This window comes from Homarus americanus, unplaced genomic scaffold (genome assembly GCF_018991925.1).
Source record: "Homarus americanus isolate GMGI-L3 unplaced genomic scaffold, GMGI_Hamer_2.0 scaffold39675, whole genome shotgun sequence".
Taxonomy (NCBI): Eukaryota; Metazoa; Arthropoda; class Malacostraca; order Decapoda; family Nephropidae; genus Homarus; species Homarus americanus.
Window position 1 is genome coordinate 9,681,212 of NW_024736071.1, and position 15,878 is coordinate 9,697,089.

At 46.2% G+C, this 15,878-nt stretch overlaps 1 protein-coding gene across 5 annotated transcripts in view; it reads right to left on the reverse strand.

Moving 5' to 3' along the window:
* Window positions 1–15,878, reverse strand: part of LOC121871778 (tuberin-like) — a 286,863-nt gene that overhangs the window by 130,165 nt on the left and 140,820 nt on the right. The window lies entirely within an intron of this gene.

The following is a 15,878-nucleotide window of genomic DNA, read 5'->3' on the forward strand; positions in this document are numbered from 1 at the left end:
TAGTAGGGTCCGTTCGTTATAGCATACCCCACTGTACAGTACAGTCATCCCTTGGTTATAGCGCCTAATTGGGACACCGCCGATAACGAAAGTACCTATGGTATTTATTCTAATTGGTTCAGGCACCCAAGACCCAACCCCAAGATTCCCATTTTACGACCATTTAGACCCACTAAATATATATATAATGTTATGGTAAATATCATAAACACACATAGGCATGGCTAAGTTTATTACAAAGTGAAGAAAAGGGTACGCTTAAAATGTAGTCCACAAAACATGTAGCTATGCTTTTTTTATTTGGTTCCCCGTCATACGAGTCCGTTTTCTCTCACATCAGGACGCCTCAGTCCTCCGTTTTCTCTCTTAATCTTAGAGTGCACCAGAAACTTTACTATTTTTAGTAATGCCACAGAATTTGAAATTGCAACCCCAATTGCAACTGGGGATGCAATTGTTGAGGCAACTAGATATGTCTGATTACAGCAAATGTGTTACAGTCGACCCTCGTTAATTCGGACTAATAGGGGAGGAAGGATGTCTGTTTTAGCCGATTGTCCGAATTAACCGATTTAGGGGTTAATATTGCATTATATTTCAAAGTCATTGTTTTCGTCACTATTTTATCCCACTTTCCACTGTAATACATACGTAATTTCAGCAAAAATATTACATTTCCGTGAATGTATTATTCAAGCACAGTATGAATAGACTATCATTGTAATATAACAGTATTTTAACCGAAAACTATTAAAAAAACGAATAACATCTCAAGAACATCGGAAGCTTAGGTAAAGTCTTTTGTTTTCGTCACGTATTTTATCCTATTTTACATTGAAATACATCACGTTTCAGCAAAACTACTACAGTTGTACCCCACTTAACGCGGTCAATAGAACCCAGAGGGTCCCGCGTTAAGTGAAATCCGTGTTAAGTGAACAACAGAACATATGGGATTAATTCCAATAGAAACCAGCCCGACCCCCAAACTCCACTTTTTGAAGACACATAACTATGTTGTAGTAAAAATAACATCTTAATTTTATGATGGTACATGCACACAATTAATACTTAAGAGAAATAGAGAAATACAGTCGCCAAGTTAATGTCCATTCAAATAATGGACTCAACTCCCTCCCCCTCTTCTCACACTACACTGCTGGCTCTTCCCTCTCTGAGAAATTTTTGGGGGAAAACCACTAAATTTTAATAAATAATACCTCAAACTAAAGTTAGGATAATACAATTGACATTGCTGGATTCCTTGTAAGACCAGGAATATTTTGAATATAAATGTCATATATTTTGCACAAAAGATAACATATTTACTAGAGAAAACATTTTATCTAAAATTTGTATGTCTAATGCAAAATATATGATGTTTATATTCAAAATGATCACCAAATTATAAGAATTCCAGCAATGTAAATTATATTCTGGCCGGGTAATTTGTATGAATTTTATGAGCTAAAACAAATATCTTCAGTTAATAAAAAAAAAATATTCTTCAGGACACTATCTGTCAATCAAAGTACCCCACCTTGCCTCCCCCCTCTTCCAACCGCGCGGTCAGTCCCAACCCTCCCCCCCACCCCCCACCACTCCTCCCTTCAAGAGAAGAGTGGGTGAAAAAAATAAATTTTAACATTTTGTATTAAATAATACCTCAGATTAAAGTTAGGATAATATAATTGACATTGCTGGATTCCTTGTAAGACCAGGAATATTTTGAATATAAATGTCATATATTTTGCACAAAAGATAACATATTTACTCAAGAATAAACATTTTATCTAAAATTTGTATGTCTAATGCAAAATATATGATGTTTATATTCAAAATGATCATCAAATTATAAGAATTCCAGCAATGTAAATTATATTCTGGCCGGGTAATTTGTATGAATTTTATGAGCTAAAACAGGCAGTCAGGCAGGGTGGCGGGTGGGGCAAATCTAAAAATAGCGTCTGGAGCCGGACACTCACCGCGTATATGTGGAAAAAAATCCGTGTTAAGTGAAAGTTCAGCTCTGGCGAGGCACGCGTATATGATAAAACGCATTAAGTGAAACCGCGTTAGGCGGGGTAATACTGTATTTATTTCCGAGAATATATTCATTCAGGCGCAGTTTAGGTAAAATATACGTGTGATGTATTAGTTTTTTAACTGAAAACGATTCGAAAAACACGTACCTGATGGTTACAAGTGTTCCCTGAAGAATGCAGTGATGGGTAGGGAAACACCGGGTAACACTGAAGTCCGTTTATTATGGATGAGAGAAATACAAGTGGTGACTAGCGTGTGCCATGCACGGCTCACACAGTCAGACTGAGACTGCCTTGCCATATGGCAGCCTCGGGGCAATGTTGCCACATAACACGTGCAGTGTTGCCACGTAATTATATACATAGGTGCTACTCGGCACAGTAGCTTATATACAAGGTTGCTACTCGGCACAGTAGCTTAGATACATAACCTACATCTCCCTCCCCCCTCACGCTCATAGTCTTTGTCTTGAGCGGACTTCTTAGTCCTAAGTCGCTCTGAGCGTCGAGGTGCACTGTGGGGTGGATCCTCGTGAGGTGTAGGGGACTCGCCCTCGGTCAGGGGGCCAGCAGCAGGGGGTGGGACTGGCCGGAGGAAGCGGCGGTTCCTCCACCAGACACGGCCACTCGGCATCCTGACCTTGTAGTCCCGCAACTGGCCGATGCCCATCACTATGCCCACCTTGTCCCAACGTGTCGTCGTCGGGTCCTGGACGAGGACAAGGGCACCAATCTCCAGTGGCTGAAGAGGGCGGGCACGGTCGTCATACCGAGCCTTGACGTCCTGGGCACGTGAAGCGGCGCGGCGATCGCAGCTCTCGGCTCTGGTCTGCCACTCCTTCGCAAAGGCCTTGGCGTGTGCAGGAACGCAAGAGCGGAGAGGGTGACCATACAGGATCTGGGCAGGGGAGCGTCCTGTGTGGGTGGGAGTATTACGTAACTCCAGGAGTCCTTTATCAAACGCCTCACAGTCTATGCTGCCTGAAGGGGCCACCTTGAGGATGAGGTGCTTGACTGTCTTGACCGCAGCCTCAGCATGGCCGTTTGACTGTGGGTAGTGGGGTGTTGACACGATGTGGCGGACTCCCCAACGCTCCAGGAATTCTGTGAAGTCCCGGCTGGTGAACTGTGGCCCACCGTCCGTCCGCAGACGTACGGGGACGCCCAGGTCACGAAAGAGGTGCCGGAAGTGGCGAATGGTGGCCGTGGACGTCGTGTCCGAGCCACAGATTACCACCACAGGCCAGCCAGAGAGTCGGTCGGCGACAACTAGGAAATGTTTCCCAGCTGTGCTGAAGAAATCAGCCAACACGGACTCGAAGGGCCTGGTGGGTTCGTCGTCGCACAAGAGGGGCTCCTGCTGTTGACTGGGCTGCATGATCTGGCATGGCTCACAGGCACGGACCGTATTGACGATATCCGCGTCAATGCCGGGCCAGTACACAGCCTGCCTTGCGCGGCGCTTGGTGGCCTCTGCTCCACGATGGCTGTTGTGTAAGCGGGCCAGAACGCGACGACGGAGAGCTGCAGGGACGACCACACGGGCACCGTACAGGACGAGGTCCCCATCTGCGTAGAGGTCCTCACGTATCTTCCAATACGGGCGTAGGGCGTTGTGGAGGTCAAAACGGTCGCGAGGGAACCCAGTCCTCACACTCTCCAAGAGGTGAGTGTAGGAGGGTCGTCGCGTGCCGCGGTCCGTAGTTCCTCAAGGGCCAGATCGCTGTCAGGTGGCGACACTGAGGCCTGGGTGCTGGCGAGTGACTGTACGGCCTGCAAGGTGACGATGTTGCTGACGGAGAAACCGGCCTCGGTGCTGAGCATCTCGTCTTCAGGTATAGGGCGGCTGACTGGGGAGCGGGAGAGGGCATCCGGGATGCACAACTCCTTACCTGCGCGCCAAGCCGCGGTAAAGACGAAGGCCAAAATCTTCTCCTTCAGGCGCTAGGGGTGGGGATTCTCGATGGCGTCCAGCGAATAGTGATTAAGAATAGGGACCAAGGGCCTGTGGTCTGTGATGAGGTCGAAGTGCTGTAGGCCAATCAAGTAAAATTTGCACTTCGATAAGGCCCATACCACTGCCAGCAGCTCCAGCTCAATGGTAGCGTAGCGAGACTCAGCATCGGTGAGGAAGCGAGAGCCACACTGTACGAGCCGGTACTTTCCTCCACCGTGATCCTGGAGAAGGGCGTAACCAACCCCGTACAGGCGGGAGGCGTCGGTCTGGAGGACGGTGGGGAGCGCTGGGTCAAAAGTAGCAAGAATAGGTGGACTTGACAGGGCCTCCTTCACCTTATGAAAGGCGAGGTCGTGGTCAGGGGTCCACGTGAACGTCCTCTTGGGGCTCATCAGGGGGCGGAGAGGCCCGGCAGTGGCGGAGACGTCAGGAGAAAATTCTGCCAGCTGGTTCACCAGGCCCATGAAAGACCTGAGATCCGTAAGGTTGGCAGGTTTTGCAAAGTCCACAATGGCGCGAACTTTCTCCGGGTCCGCAGCAATGCCATCCCTTGAGAGTCGGTAGCCGCAGAAGGACACTGCAGGTGCAGCCAAGACAAACTTCTCGGCATTCAGAGTGATGCCGTGCGTCCTACACCTGGTCAGTACCTCGTCGATGCGGCGAAGGTGCAACAGGTAGTCCTCATCGTAGAGGAGGACGTCATCCACTACCTTCATGCAGTTGGTCACGCCTTGAAGTGCCATGTCACCATGGAGACAGAAGGCGTCCCCTGTAGCGGCGAATCCCATAGGGCCACGGCAGTAGCGGAAGCGTCCGTAAGGCGTGATGAAAGTGGTCAGTGGCTGATCCTCCTTCTTCAGTGGGATCTGCCAGTAACCACAGAGGGCGTCCATCGTCGAGAAGTGCTGTACCTTCGGATCCACACTCCGTATAGCTGCAAAAGGTGTGGGTGAAGGGTGGGCGGGACGGGACACCTGGCTGTTAAGCTTAGACAAGTCGGTAGTAATCCGCACTCCACCGTTAGTCTTAGCCACAGCGACTAGAGGGTGGCACCAAGGGGATGGGTCGTCACCAACGGGTACGATGACACCCTGGGCCACCATGGAATCCAGTTCCTTCTTGACTGAATCCCTGAAGGCGAGAGGAATCAACCGGGGAGTGTATGGCAAATGGCTGTGCATCTTCCCGCAGGTGTATCCTCATAGGCGGACCCGCCATAGCCTTCAGTGGCGCGGTCCATAGGGCCTCCTTCGTCACCAGCACATCCGAGTACTCCTTCAGGAAGTAGGCCTTTGCGGCTGAAGGAGCCGTCTCGCTGTGAAGAGGAAGCAGCCATGACTTGGGTGGAGGCGGGGCGGGAGTGGACGCGGGTTCTGGGCTGCTCCGTGCGGCAGCGCCAGGCGCATCGCTCGTTGATTCACGCACCCTACTGGTTGTGTACCGAGCAGCTGGGATCTGCTCAGGAAAGTCTCTGGGCACCACGCCTAACTCCTTGCAGTGCTCCCACGACAACAAGGGTGTAGCGAGAGTAGGCTGCACGTCGATCCATCCATGACACGACCTGTCGCCGTAGGTGATCTTGGCTTGAAAGGAGCCCACAGCGTCCGGCATCTGGGAACCGTCCGCATTGTAGTACTGCGGCTGCGGCGGTGGTCCCAGGCCGCGTTTGGTGAGGCCCAGTTTCTGGAGGTGCTTCAACCCAATCACCGTAGTATCAGCGCCGGTGTCCGGTATCACCTCGATGTGACCCGACACATCACCGTGTGTGACGGCGACGCGGATGGTAGGGGAAGGGGTAGCCCTGGGGCGTGTGGTCGATTCCACCCTCCTGATGTGACTCCGCTGCTGCTTGGGCCATCTGGAGGGGGCTGCGTGCGAACCACCTCGAGGGAAGTGCGCTGCTTTCCTCCTCGTCTCGGGCTTTTGGGCTTGGGTTGGCGTCAGCACTTGTCGTAGTGTCCATAGCGACCACGGGCCTGACACTTGCAGCCTCGTGCAGGGCACCTGTCTGTGTTAGACCAGTGGCCCTTATGGTCACATCCACGACACAGTGCGTCGGCGGCCGGGCAAGTCTTGGGGCCGTGCTGCTTTCCACAGCTGCCACAGGAAGCACTAGGCGGAGGCGTGGAAGAACGTGTGGCAGCCTTCGCGTTGTTGGCCGCCTTCTTACCCTTCTTGCACTGAGAGATTGCTCTCACAGCAGGAGGGGCCCGTAAGGCAGAGGTGGCGGACTTGGTGGCCTCGTATGACCGACATTCAGTCACTACCACCTGGAGTGTGGAGGAAGCGTCCAGGGGGATGAGTCGCTGCACCAACTCTTCCAGCCTGACACCTGTCAAGATCCCGTGCTTGATCCAGGCTTCCTCACATTCCAGGCTGTGCGCCTTGCAGACGTCGATCTCCTCTGACAAACTCTTCAAGCGTACAAAAAAGTCGTCAAAGGATTCGTTCTCCGCCTGCTTGCAGCTGGTGAAGGCGCAGCGACGCAAAGCCTCGTTATTCCGACCTTTAACGTGCTCCTGTAAAAGGTCGAGCACATCCGCCACTGAAGATGTAGAATCTGGAGGCACTTGCAACGTGTGCTCCAAAACTCTCTGGGTCTCCAGCGACAAACACATCCGCAGTTGGATGAGCTGTTTGTTTGGAGGCATGCTGTCAAGGTCCACCATCGTGGAGTAATCTGTCCAACGCCGCCTCCACTCACGAAAAAGCTGAAACGTGACGTCTGGTGAGAGGGCGGGTGGGGGTTGAACAGATGCCTTGGGAGCTGTTTGTTTGGAGGCAAGAGTACCTGGAGGACGCTGGTGTGGTGGAGGAGGGAGTGTACTGGCGCCTTGAAGCGCGCTACCTGCGAGTGAGGGAGGGTGGGTTAGCGCCAGGGTCGCCAATAATGCCTCAAAACGCAACTTTTCCTCCTCTCTTCGTGTCTCCTCCCTCTGAAGTTCCATCTCTCTACGTCGCTCGTCCCGGTCGTCCATCCACCTCAGAATTGTGGCAATGTCCGTCACTGGAGGTGGAGGATGAGAGTCTGCGCCCGGTGGAGGAGAAGGTGGTGGGGAGTCGTGTCTCCCATCTTGACATTGTCCCTTCTTACCGCCCATCTTTGTGTGTGCGTGGACTGCACTGTTTAGTGTATAAAGTGGCGCCTCAACAGCTCGAACCACATATACAGTGACCCCTCGGTTAACGAACTCAATCCGTTCCAGAAGGTCGTTCGTTAACCGAAACCATTGTTTCAATGGGTTTTTGGGTAATTGGTTCCAGCTCACCGAAAATTTCCTAAATTCAACAAAAATGGTAGAAAGTTCACTTACTTTGAGGTGTGTATGTAGAAGGCTCCTGGATGATGATGATGATGATGGGATTTAGAATGGGGGTGGAGGAGAAGGAAGAAGAGAAGGCATTGGGGTGGAAGAGAAGTCACCCCATGGCACTATTTCACCCATAAAATTTTAGCTCTCTGGTGTAATTCAAGATTATTTTCTTTAAATCAACACTGCACTGCATTATATATTGTCAATATGTAAAATATATTTCAAAATGACCAATAATTTGCTTGGAAACACAGAAAAAAAGCGTTTAGTTGAAGAGAGTCTCAAGCAAGATGTTACCTCCAGTGAAAAGAGAGAGAGACTAACTCCTGTTTGCTGTGTTAAGAGGCTGGATGCCGTGCATTAAACTAGTCACTTTACCTTCAATTATGTTCAAAAATTGTTAAAATGACAAAAAAATGGAATATTAAACTTTTAAAATTATTGAATAGTATAAACTTCTTGATATTTACTAAAATAGTAAGGAATTTAAGCCCTAGAACCAATTAATGTATTGGCGGACTGATACTAAAGCTGGTTGCCCGGCCAGTGCAAGTGAAAACATGTTGAGGTCGTTTCATAAGAAATTCGTTAACCGAATTATTTTTCGTTAACCGAATTGAAGATCCTTATGGAAGGCAGTTCGTTAACCGAAATTTCGTTAACCGAGGCGTTCGTTAAACGAGGGGTCACTGTATATGACATAAACAGCGAAGAAATAACGCAGAGTCCACTGTTCTGTCCGTGAGTGAGTGAGTGCGTGCGTGTGTGTGTGTGTGTCAGAGACAGCAGATGCACTTCGTGGTGGCCTTAATGCCGGTTGCTAGAGCCGCCGGGGGTGGGGGTGAGACCGTCAGTGTCTCCCGGGATGTCACACGAGAAGGGTGTACGCCTGCGTGCTCCGTGGGTACCAAAAAAAAAAAAACAGGCCAATGCTCAACTCTCAGCTCTAGACACACACTAATACACTGACACTAACACTGCAACCGTCACTAAAACGCACTGTGACGGCCCAACACTGCACATTGCGGCGAAACACAGCGCAACACAACACAACACAACACACTATGAGTCGACGCGCATCACCGGCAGACGCAACTGTCTCGGCATTGTTTACACACTTGCAAGTCCACAGATCCCAGTCACTGCGCCATGATGGTTACAAGTGTTCCCTGAAAAATGCAGTGATGGGTAGGGAAACACCGGGTAACACTGAAGTCCGTTTATTATGGATGAGAGAAATACAAGTGGTGACTAGCGTGTGCCATGCACGGCTCACACAGTCAGACTGAGACTGCCTTGCCATATGGCAGCCTCGGGGCAATGTTGCCACATAACATGTGCAGTGTTGCCACGTAATTATATACATAGGTGCTACTCGGCACAGTAGCTTATATACAAGTTTGCTACTCGGCACAGTAGCTTAGATACATAACCTACAGTACCCTCTAGCCCTGTTCAAGGAGAGGACTGGGAGAAGCTGTTTGGTGCTGCAGACGATGACAAGGAAAATGATTTGGATGGATTTTAATGAAAATATTCAGAAATATGGTATCGTAGTATTTATTCAAGTCAATTAGGATAGAATATTATTGTAATGCAACAGTTTTTTAACTGAAAACCAATCGAAAAGCGATTATGGTAACTTCTTTTGAATGAAAGAAAGCGAAAGTCATTGTTTTCGTCACAATTTTATCCCACTTTCCACTGTAATACGTACGTCATTTGAGGAAAAATATTACATTTCCGTGAATGCATTATATCAAGCACAGTATGAATAGAATACCATTGTAATATAACAGTATTTTAACCAAAAACGAGTAACTTCTCTTGAACATCGGAAGGTTAGGTAAAATCTTTTGTTTTCATCATGTATTTTATCCTATTTTACATTAAAATACATCACGTTTCAGCAAAGTACTATTTATTTCTGTGTATACAGTCAACCCTCGCTTTACGCGGTCCCACATTCCGCGTTTCCACGTTTACGCGGTATCCTGCCAAAACCGGAATGCTCACATTCCGCGGTGCGTGTACCCCTTTACACGGAGAGCGGCTGGCGAGCCGCGCCATTTTTGGATCCAAACCTCCCGCCATCTTTCCCGCCCTCTCCCGCCATCCGCCATGTTGTGTAAGCGGCGCGAGTAGGTTGCGCAGTGTGTGTCTTTGTTGCGTTATCAGTGACGTCATATGACGCATCGGACTGTAATTGGGCCATGCATCCTTACCTCCCTCCGCTGCTAGCTGTGATTGGTTTAAAGTAATATGACGTATCCACCCGCGGAAGGGAAGGAGGGAGGAAAGACGACGCTTGACCTAGCCGCGGCAGTTTCATCCCTCCAGGCCACACCGTGTAATCGTGCATCCATTGTTCTGTAAAATGGCTTCCGCCGGACCACCGCCACCAGAGAGAAACCTTTCCTTACCTGGACCCAGCCGCCCTAAGCCAAAGAAGACACGACGTTCCTTCAGCTACGAAATTAAGTATAAGCTCATACAAGAGTTGGAGAAAGGAACAAGACAGGTTGATCTCGCGCGCCAGCATGGTGTTAACGAGTCTACGATCAGGACAATTAAGAAGGATGCAGCCAAGATAAAGGAGCACATGAACATCACAAAGTCTACAGGTGCTTCTATGATCAAGTATTTCCACAACCAGGTGCTTCTCAAGACGGAAAAATTACTTGTGAGCTACTTGGTGCGTCAGGCGCGACGAACATGGCGGTGGACACGCGCTCAGTTAAGGAGTAAGCACGTGAACTGTATGCTGCAGTGTCACGAAAGATGGGAATTACAGAGCCCAAACCCTTTAATGCTTCCTCTGTGTGGTTACAGAGGTTTAAGAAGAGGAACAAGATCACCAATATCAACATTGGTGGTGAGGAAGCTAGTGCTGACCGTGTTGCGGCTAGGGAATTTCCTCCATTTTTACGTGAGATTATGGAGGAAGGACAGTACACCGACGACCAGGTGTTTAACATGGACGAATCTGGTCTTTTTTGGAAAAAGCTACCTTCCAAGACCTTCGTTGTGAAGAATGCCAGCAAGATTCAGGGCCAGAAGTTGCAGAAGGAGCGCATCACCGTCCTGTTTACCACCAATGCCTCCGGTACCTGTAAGCTCAAGTTATCGGTGATCCACACAGCACGCAAGCCGCACGCCTACAAGAGCATGGACATGACCAAGCTAAATATCCACTGGCTGACCGCACGTAAGGTGGGTCCCAACCATTGTAAAAATTATCAATAACTTGTAATAAACCAGTGTATTCACTCCCAGTAAACACTACTCCTTGCACTGTCACTATGTTGAAATGAACTGTAGTTTGAGCTTTTCCCCATCTAGTTATTATGCGTCTTATTTGTGTCACTTATGTTACTTGTATATTATTTGTAATTCGAAACCCATTCCCCAAATATGTAACTGTATATTTTCAGCCTTCTGGCTGCCAAGCTCTTTCAATAAACCGTTAATTATTATTATTATTATTATTATTTATGTTCTCTACACTGTCCCTATCCTGGTTTGATGACTGTTTCGTTCCCGATGTGAAGAAATTCTGTGAGCAACAGAATGTGCCATTCAAGATTTTGTTGCTGCTGGACAATGCACCAGGACACTCGCCCCTACTGTTAGATCGTCACCCCAACGTAAAAGTGGTCTTCCTTCCTCCCAACACTACATCTATATTACAGCCCATGGACCAAGAGTTAATCTGTAATGTAAAAGCTGCATTCTCTACTAAAAAATTCAAGCTCCTCAACGACTACACCAACACCAGGGAAGAGTTGCGTAACCTGAGTGACATCACCACCGATAGCAAGAGCGAAGACGACGAGGATCAACAGTTGGCAGAGCAACAAGTACTTTTAAAACAATTCTGGAGAATATTCAACATCAAGAAAGCTGTGGACTTCTTGGTGGAGGCATGGGATCAGCTGTCTGTAGCAACTGTTCGTCACGCATGGAGACATGTGTTGCAAGGCATTCCGGCCGTTAGGCAGAGTCAATTTGTGACTGGTGAGGTTCAGACTGTTGCAGTAGCAGTGGACCTTGCCAGAGAAGCTGCGCAGAGTGTTACAGCTGCAGGCTTCTTCGAGACCACCGATGACGACATCCTGGAGGTGATAAGGGATCCTGATGTGACTACCGACGAGATGGTAGATGATGATGTCAGTGAAGAGGCAGGTGGTGCGTCATCCCAAGAAGAATGCCGCTTATCCCATAGTTAGGGGTGCCATCGAGTGTATCGAGAAAGTCAAGCTCCTCCTTTCCGACGACCCTGATGCAAACAGGTGTGAAATCTTCACTACCCAGCTGTTGCAGACTATGGAGCCCTACATCAAGGTTTATCACGACAACATAAACACCAGCCGTCAGCAAAGCATAACAGAGTTCTTCGCCCGCAACCCACCACAGCCAGCCCAAGCCAATGATAGTGACAGAGGTAGAGACAGTGATGATGACTTTGAGGGATTTGTCAGGGAGGCCCTGACAAGTGTGGATGACAGTGATGGTGACTCACCTGAGGGCCAGTAGTCTGCCTTCTGCCTTGGAACCAGCCTCCATTCCCGTACGCCGACCCATCTCTTCTACTAACTTAAGTGTTAACCCCAACCTTGTTTTTTTCTAACCTAACCTTCAGTTTATTGACTGTTCCTTTCTATATTATGTGTGGGTGAATACCATCATAAAGTTAAGATGTTATTTTTAGTAAAACGTACGTATTGTGTCGGGAAAAAGTGGAGTTTGGGGGTCGGCCCGGTCTCTATTTCAATTAATCCCATATGTTATGTTGTTCACTTTACGAGTTTCTCACTTTACGCGGGCCGCCGTGGGTTGAATTAACCGCGTAAAGTGAGGGTTGACTGTATATTCATTCAGGCACAGTTAAGGTAAAATATACATGTGATGTAACAGTTTTTTAACTGAAAACGATTCGAAAAACACGTGTACCGTCTAGCTGACGCAACAGCTGGTGGTGCGTCATGTGTCGTTGTAAACAATAGGAGGTTGAAGTAGATTACCGGGTATTATATTAAGTGTGAAATATCGAAAAGGTTTTTATTACCGGTATTTTTTGTAGATCAATGAGAACTGTGATACCATATATGATATGATAAGTTAGCCTGTGCTAAGAACTTCAACATAGACCACTGAAAACACGTTGTAAGGTAATTTAGCCTATTGTAAGTTGGTGAGCTTCATTTGCTGAAGGAACTGCACAACTTTTCATTACTAATTGGTATATATTTTACGTTTCCATTGTTTACTGGCAGTAAATGGTAAATATTTTTCATGTCAGAAGCTAAAAGTTGCATCCCCCCCCACACTAGTGGTGATGTTACATTTAACCAAAAAGACACTGATGTTTTATCCCAGCAGTGGGTGGACCAGCATTTTAGCTTAAGGTCCGTGTAGGTAATATTCTTACAAATCTAAAAAAAAAAAAAAAAAAAAAAAAAAAAAAAAAAAAAAAAAAAAAAGTTCAGATTTTGTCCGGATTATCTGAAATCCGGATTAAAGGGGTCCGAATTAACGAGGGTCGACTGTATTGTCAATTTGTAGGTGAAAGATTTTATCCTCAATAGATGTAGGTTAACATTTCACCTGTAGGCAAATGCTTAAAAAAAGCCTAAAAATGAAGCATATTCCTTTAACACATAATATCTGACCAGTATGGGGAGGATCATCGTGTCTCCGTCAGGGGGTCGTGGAGTGGTGGTCCAGCAGGTATCATGGTTTTTTTTTTTCTGGGGGGGGGGCACAGAAGTCTATGCGATTGGACGTTGTTCGGTCGGACGTTAACCGGCGCATGACTGTATTTTAAATATAAATATCATGGAATTTGCATTAGACATACAAATTTTAGATCTAATGTAAGAATTTTGATTACGAAAAGCCAAAATTTTATCTTTTGTGCAAAATAAATGACGTTTATATTCAAAATATTCCTGGTCTTGCAAAGGAATCCAGCAATGTCAATTATATTATCCTAACTTTAGTCTGAGGTATTATTTATTACTATACCTTAAAATCTAGTGTTTTCACCCAAACATTTCTCAGAGAGGGAGGAGCCAGCGAGCATGGGAAGGGGGGGGGGGATTGAGTCCATTATTTGAATGGACATTAACATGGCGACTGTATTTCTCTTAAATATTAATGGTGTGTGCATACCATCATAAAATTAAGATGTTATTTTTACTACAACGTAGGTATTGTGTCGGAAGAAGTGGAGTTTGGGCGTCGGCCCAGTCTCTATTTCAATTAATTTCATATGTTCTGTTATTCCATTTACGCGTTTCTCGTTTTAAAGGTGGAAGGATATAAGTTATAGTATAATAAGCAGTGTGCCTCTTTCCAGTCACTTGCCTCTGCTCAAAGATGGAGACCATAACAAAAAGACAACATCAGTGCCAGTCATTTTGGTCATACCCTGTATTATACAATATGTGAAAGCAGACACTGTCCCTTGTCCTGGATAAGTTTGTCTTACACAGATATACTGTCAAGGATACTGGAAGGAGCAAGAAAAATCAACTCCTATCATGAGGACAGCAACTATGTTACAGATTAAGATGTTTATGAGCAACAAACATTGAGACTGAGACTGGTTGACAACATCACAATGATTAACAGATGGCAACACAGAAACATGATGAGTGACATGATAAAAAGGGAGGAGCCTTAGTTCACAACCAGGAACTTGTGATCCCTATCCTGGTATCTCCTTGAAGTAAGCACTTACCACATTGCAAGACACCAGACTATAGGAGAAAATCCCTTAATAGTTTGTGTTGCATGGGAAAAATCTAAAATGAAGGACTTACCCTAACATCCAATCTAATAGTGAGCATGAATCAGGTGACTCATGAACAAGCAATGAAAACTAGAGATAGCATGTCTATAGGCTCAACAGCAGCCTCTATAAATAAAAGACAACAAAGAGGAGCCTGATGCCAAAGTTGAGATTGTTTCTTAAACTTGCCTCTTAATTGAATGTATTTGTGAATACACCAAAACAAAGTGATGAGACTCTTCATCCAGTTTCCATGCCTAAAACTGAATCAACAGTGAAACTTGGGGAGCCTAGTTTTTTTTATAAGACTTGGACAGGGACTGATTCTCAACAGTGAAGGTTCAAAAGTAATAAGCCGTGTTACCCCTTTTGAGAACATTAAGCTCTGAAACCCTATTTGATGAAAAAGCTAAAAGTAATGTTCCTTTCATGTTAACCTGTTCCTACCCTGACTTGATTAGTGTCCCAGTGTCATATAAAACCTTGATATCAGTTCAAGAAAGACTAATCTATCTATATTGTGTGAGCAGGTCTTTTATAGAAAATATGACATGGACTGGGTCCCAAGAGTTTTCAGTGTAAGGTTAGGGGCAAAAGTAATCTTCATAAGACAAGCCATTGCACACTTGTACGAACTAATTATATTACCAAGAAGTCATTGTATTTGAGAGAAAAAAAATTGAAACACACTAAAGATTTAGAATTCTAATAAAACTTTGGAAATGCTTCCCAAATAATGAATATAATCTGCTTGTGAATTCTTGATAGCTCTAAACCATCAATCTTACAATAGTACTGTACCCTTATATTTTGTAAGAGCAATATGACTCAAAAAATGTACTCTAGAAGACTGCGGCACTGCAGAAATTGATAAAAGACTATCTCCTGCCATCAAAGTTTAGAGGCAAAGCCTGAAAATAAATCCAACACAGAAGTAGTGTACAGTGATATCTCCATTAGCCGGAACAATTAATGCAGAGCACTTCCAGGAATGAGAGATTTCCGGGTAACAAGACGACTCTCTCAAAGCCAGGAAAAAGTCCCTCGTCCCTGGAATTTTCCGGGTAACGGAAAATGGCTCTCGTAAGTTCCAGAAATTACCCATTACATCTTCTCTCGAACCAGGAAAAATATCCCTCATCCCGGAATTTTCCGGGTAAAGGAAACATGTTCACAGAAGTTCCAGAAATTGCCCATTACATCATCTCTTGAACCCGGAAAAATATCCCCCATCCCCAGAATTTTCCAGAATTTTCCGGGCATAGAAAAATTTTTCTAGGAATTTCCAGAAAATGCGCCAGATTTTCATCTCTGAAACCCGGAAAAAACTCCCCCTTCCCCGGAATTTTCTGGGTATCGGGAAAATTTTCCGGTAAATGTGCCCCTCAGAAAATCTTTCCCAAAGCCGTAATTTTACGGAAAACTCCAGCTTTGGGAACGATTTTCCGAGAAAATTTCAATTCCGGTGATCAGAAAGTTCCGGGTTTGAGCGATTCCAGCTAACGAAGATATTACTGTAATGATTAGATGACGATGAGCAAGGAGAACCCTGTCTCTTACAACTCAATGAGTTTCACCTCGTGTTAAAAACCTGAAGTGAAAGCACTTAGCTCCACAGTTAGGAGATACTGATAGCAGAAAGACAACTACAGCACACAAAAGTGAGGAGTGGTCCAGAATGACAGCATTTGACCAAGTCAAGAACAGGCACAGTGTACAAACATAATGGTGATATAACTAATCATTGCTTGCATCCTGGAGTGGTG